Source organism: Acomys minous, assembly GCF_964271855.1.
Source record: "Acomys minous genome assembly, chromosome: 7".
Lineage (NCBI taxonomy): Eukaryota > Metazoa > Chordata > Mammalia > Rodentia > Muridae > Acomys > Acomys minous.
In genome coordinates, this window is record NC_140488.1 from 42,222,140 (window position 1) to 42,228,295 (window position 6,156).

At 36.8% G+C, this 6,156-nt stretch overlaps 1 pseudogene across 1 annotated transcript; it reads right to left on the reverse strand.

The window, feature by feature from the left end:
• Nucleotides 1-2,922: 2,922 nt before the first annotated feature.
• LOC311601793 (small ribosomal subunit protein eS10-like) lies at nt 2,923-3,408 on the reverse strand (annotated as a pseudogene). The gene has a single exon. The product of its transcript is annotated as a small ribosomal subunit protein eS10-like (transcript).
• Nucleotides 3,409-6,156: the final 2,748 nt, after the last annotated feature.

Sequence of the window (6,156 nt, forward strand, 5' to 3'; positions counted from 1 at the left end):
ATGGTCAGTTGCATCTTGAGGCTATGAAGATTCTAGTTCAAGCTTTGTAGTACTTGCATGGCCTCAAAATATCACTCTCCAAATTTCACGTTGTGCACTAAAGAGAAAGGAGCAATGCAATAGTGGGAAAACAATATATTCTTTTAGCCAAGCAGCCTCAATTAACATCACCTAGGATGACTAGATAAGCATTGTGTGCCTCCATATGTAGTATTTTGAAGGAAACTCAGCATCATTTATATAATATCTTGACATTAATTATATTTATTAATGAGGAAATAGTAAAAGCAACACAAATGGGGAATGATTTGGTTTTTGTTTGGTAGTTTCCTAAATGAATATAATGAAATTTGGTTTTTTCCACCCCTATTATCCTTATTTCCAGATCTTCTGCTATAACTTTTCTTCTTCACTAAACCTCCCCTGATTTCATGTTTTGTGTGTGTGAGTGTGTGAGTGTGTGTGTGTGCGTGTGCGTGTGCGTGTGTGTGTGTGTGTGTGTGTGTGTGTGTGTGTCTGACTTTAATAGGTGTTGCTTGCATGAGCATGGGTGGGTGCTTGTTTACTGGAGCACTGGCAACTTATCTGGGATTAATGCTGAAGAAAGTGACAAGTCTTCTCCCTCTACCATCAACTGTCAATAGTTGCTTTGGAACGGTTTGCAGCTTTATGATCCTGAACCTATTCCTTGATGAAATTCTGACAGACTCAATCTTGTGTAGCTCTTATACAGGTAAGTATCAATGCAGTTAGTTCAGGACCTCAATGGCCATGTGAGAGTCAAAAGACATCTTTTTGGAAAAAACATCCCTAGTACTTCTATTCTTTCTACTTACTCCTGTTGAAGCTTCTGTAACAAAATGCCACAGATGGGGATGATGTTACCTACCAGGTATTCATTCCTCACAATTCTGGAGGCTTGATAGTCAAAGATCAAGAGTGGCCAGCTGCTTCCTAAGAAGGCTACTTCTCTTTGCTGGAACATGCTCTCCTACTTCTTGTGTACTTAAAAGCCTTTTCCTTTGTCCTCAAGAATATGCAGAAGGTTTGATAGTGACTTGTTCTTATGAGGACACCTTTATTATTGGATTAAGCCCCATTTAACTGAGAGTAAAGATCTCAGTAAACAAGTTTCATGGGTATGGATGGGTACAGTATATAATAGGGGCTGTATTCTTTTTTTTTTTTTAACTTGTCAATAACTTAAAAGACAAAGAAAGGATGAGGTACTGTGCAAAAAATCAGAAGGGAGACAGCAGTGAATCAATATGTCAATACTAAAACATCTGCTGAAGGGAGAAAATGTGATCAAGAAAATTTCAGGGTCAAGTGTCCAGACAGCAAGATTGGATAAAATAGTTGTAACCATTTTACCTTATATATCTATGGAATCATATCTAACTGTTAGACCTAAGATATATATATATTATTGTGATAATATTAGACTAGTATTTGACATGGCCATGATTTGCATCAATATATGAAATTCTATACAAATGAATTTTTAAAAACCTTATTAGTGAGTAACAAGGCCTTGAGTTGAGGAGTAGATTCAATGATCTACCATTTGTTCTATTCTCCCTCTACATTTCTATATTCCCATTTCTTTCTTTTCAGCTCCTATCTCCTTACCTACAAAAGAGAGATAAAGGAAAAGAGAGATGTCCCTGAGTCCAACTTAGAAATCTCTCTGGAAGAGCAGATAGTTTAGTCTTACAATTAAGCTTACAATTAGTTGGTTAGAGGCTAAGATATTTTTAGATCAAGATAGATATTTTAAGTTAATAGAGATGAGATATGATAGATACTGATTTTCATTCAGAAATTTAGACCTAACAAGATAGGAAAGAGGTTTACTTCAAGTTTGCCAAATACAAATAGCCAAATCACTATGAATGTAGCATTCATGTAATTACTAATTGTCTCCTGGTTCATCCTGCTGTATGTAGTTTATTTTATTCATGTGTAATAAAATAAATGTATATGTTAAAAAAGAAACATAGAAATGCTTATCTATAAAAAAAGTTGTAACCATGTTATGGACTTGTAATTTGTAACTGGCACTATGGTTGTCAAAGGAGAATATCATAAATTTAGCTTTCTAAAAAGCTGCCAAAGTATTCTCCAAAGTAGTCATACAATACTTAATTGTGCATTATAAGAAGCAAAGTAGCAATTGCATAGTTTCTCTATGTAATTTCTGCTATTAGCTTTCCCACTACTTATTTTAGCAATTCTTGTAGAGTTTTTTTAATAAAAAAGGTGATATCTCACTGTGATATTAATTCCCATTTCCTGATGATTAATTTTGTTTCATACTATTTCATGCACCTACTTGACTACCATATTCCCTTTTTAGTGAAATGTTCTTGGTGCCTTTTGCTCATTGTCTATTCATTTTACTGTTGACTTTGAAGAATGTTTTTGCATGCCCTTATCCAACTCTTTGTGGGCTATGTGGTTTGTAGCTTTTGATTAGATTTAATTTATCAAGTTTTCCTTTATGGATCAAGTCTAAGGACTGTTTCCTATTCCTGATTGGAATAGCTTCCTTCTTGTGTGTTTTTTTTTATAGTTTTATATTTACATTTACATGTGTAATCCATTTGGAGTTCATTTTTCATATTATCAACAATATCTAAAGTGGTAGAGAAAGTTTTCTATGTTGTTTGAAGTTTAGGTCAAATCCTTCTTATCATTTCATTATTGCTGTCATTATTCATTGAAAGGGCTATCTTTCTTACATTGGATTACTTAGAAACTTTTTCAACATCATTTTGAGCATAATTGTGTGATTTGCTAATGTTTTTATTCCGTGTTACATTCTATATACATTTGTGCACCATACCATCTTTATTAGCTTAGCTATATCAAAAGTATTTTTTTCTTAAAAGTTTATTCAACACAACACATTCTCCAATTTCACTGGGGTGGCTGACAACATCCAGGACAAAAGCCTCCTCTAAACTTGAATTCTGTCTGTGAGCCAGCCCCAGCCTTGGCTTTCTTGTCAGCACAGTGGGCACAGCGCTCCTTCTGTAGACATCTCTGTCTGCCTCCCCTCTAGTGAATTGTGCATGTCTCTCACCTTCTGGACTTTTGGGCCTAGGCCTGCCAGTCTCAGGATGGCTGCAGCGCAGAGTGGCGGGCAAGATCTCCAGAGGTAATTTTGGAGATACTGGATGCCCTCATTCATAAGGTACCAATAGAAATGTCTCCAGGAAACTGCTCCTTCAAGTAGCCTCAAGACTTGAAAGACTGCATGGCCTTCATTACGTGAAGGTTGGGCACATTCTTATCTTCCAGCTTGGGGTGTTTGGGTATATGGACATCTTTCTTGGCAACCATCACTCCTTCTTTAAAAAGGAGTTCATAGATGGCAATCCAGTTCTTCTTAGGCATCCACATTGCAGAGGCTGAAGAGTCTGAGGTGGATGCTGGAAAGGCTATCTCAAAGGTCTTAATGCCAAGTACTATAATTCCTCCCACTTTCTTTTACAAAATCATTTCAGTTTTACTGGGACCTAGGATTCACCACACAAGTCTTAGAAAATTCTTGTACATGTTGACAACATATCTAAGTTATATTTTTTATAACAATTGAACTAAAAGTACAGATAAATTTGAAGACAATTGACATTCTTTACTCTGCTGGCCCTTTTGATATGTGGACACACATTCAAGTCTCTCTGTGTGTGTGTACTTGTGCAAGTGTATATATGCACACATGTGTGAGTGTAAGAGCATGCATGCCACTGTGTACAAGCCACAGAGGAAGTCATAGGACAGCCCCAGTTCTCACCTTTTACCTTGTTAATGATATGGTCTTTTGTTGTCATTGTATATGACAGGGTATCTGGTCCACAAGCTTCTTAAAAGTCTTCTGTCTCTATACTGGATTAACAGGCATGCACTACTGTGTCAAACTGCATGTGGTTTCATGGATCTGAACTCAGGTCCTCACATTGGACAGCAAGCACTTGACCTGCTGAGCCATCTCCCTAGCTCAGTCTATGCATTTTCAGGTCATATTGGTACATGTATTATATAGATTTAATTTATTATAGTTATTTTATAATTACTACAGTTAGTAGTTACTGAGTGCATTAATTTACATTATTAAACCATTATAACCATTACATGAGATAGGTACTATTATCTTTAGCCTACTTGTGCAAAGAAAACAAATCACTCAGGTTAAGAACCTTGTTTAGTTACACATTCATTAAGTGGTAAACCTGGGAACTCAAGATTAATCCATACTGCTTCCTGTCTTTTATTTTGCTAGCTTTCCTTCGGGTGCCAACCAGAAATGCCTTAATGTAGATTTTTCTACTACTGCTTAAATAAGGAGACAATTTGAGTCTACTGAGTAGGCACTTCCCAGCGATAAGAAAACCAAGAGAGTTTGATCCTTCTCCACCATTCTCTTTTAACTTGAGTATGAATCCCTTTCTTGGAAATCAGCAAGATTGATGGTGAGTCAGAGCCAAAGATCTGCCTCTCTAATATCCATTTGGTGAGTTGGGGCAATTACACACTCAATAGCTTCAATTTCCATGACTGGGTATAGTGGCTGACAGTCTCTCATGACAAAGGAAATCTTGCCTATCAAGTTGTTAGTTAAAGGATCTGTGTGTGTGCGTACCCAGCCCACCAACTTGTTCCTTGTTTAATGTGCTAGGACTGTAGACCCTCTGTTGAGTCAGAATGGGCGTTCACAGCAAAGTAGGAAAGGTCACTTCAACAATTTTCCCCCAAATGAATGGATTAAACACATTTTTTTGAAATTGAAACTGGAATTTTTTTCTTTTCTTTTTTTCCAAATAAACAACTTCAAAATATTTTTCCTGGTCTCCTTTATACTATACCACAGATTAAGAAGACATCTGACACAAAGGAGGACTTACAGTGTTTATTAGATTTCCCTTTGTTTTCATGGTTAATCGAAATAAATAAACATCTCCCTCCTCTTTTAAAGGAAAAATGAATCTGGAGCCAACTTATTTAGATTCATATCCCCATATTTCTTTCTTCTTCTTCTTCTTGTCCTTCTTGTTCTTGTTCTTCTTGTCTTGTTCTTCTTCTTCTTCTTCTTCTTCTTCTTCTTCTTCTTCTTCTTCTTCTTCTTCTTCTTCCTCCTCCTCCTCCTCCTCCTCCTCCTCCTCTTCCTCCTCCTCCTTCTCCCCTCCTCCTTTCTTCTCAACCAGAAACCCCCACCACCTCCTTCATCTCATGAATTTTGTCTCTTCATAAGCTTTTCTGTCCTTTACTTTTCCTTTGATTTCAAATATAAGTTTCATAGAAAGGATAAAGATATATGCCCTGGCTTCTTCAGTTTTTATATATTCACAAATTGCCCCACTGACTACATTTTACACTACATTGCTCAAAAGACTTGAGTTTGGAAAATATTCCCTTGACCAAAAGAACCCAGGCTCTGACCCAGCCACAGGTAGTATGCGACCATTTCTGTTTTATTATATAAGAAAAGAAGGTTTTTTTTTTACTTCTACCTTCAAAGTGAGTCCAAAATCTAAGGTATTTCCTTTATTCTGCTTCTTAGATTTCCTTAAACTATCTCGTCATTTTTTCCTTTTTCTTTGAAGGCTACAGTCAACTGGAAAAGTTCCTATATGTTCATCTATATGAACTATCATGATAAATAAGGTAGTTTTGTGCCTAATTGCCTATTATCTAAATTCTATGGGGGAGGTGCTCTCAATGGCCTTTCTTGGGAACATAACTGAGTCAGGCCAGAACTGTTTTCCAGTCAACATTAGCAAAGGGAACACACAATTGCCTCCTGAAGTCTAATAACCACCTCTGCTTACTCAAGGCCAGGCTTTCAAGCACTTGCATTCCCAGGCACACAGAGAAAGCACTCACAGGCTATATCAGATGTCATTTTATTAAGGAGGAGAATAACCTGAGAAAGGATGATTTTAAAAAAGGTTAGGGAAGAGGGTTGAAGGAATGTGGCCTTGGCCTTGTAAAGGGTGAGCAAAAAATCACCTTAAAGAAAAGGGGAGGCCTCAGGGCAGGCAGAATGCTGTGGTCTCACAAAAACGAACTGTGGTAATACTGTAGACCTTCTCTTGACTAACCCTATCCAACTTCTTTTTTTCCATAAAAATTTAGTTTTTAATTGAAAAA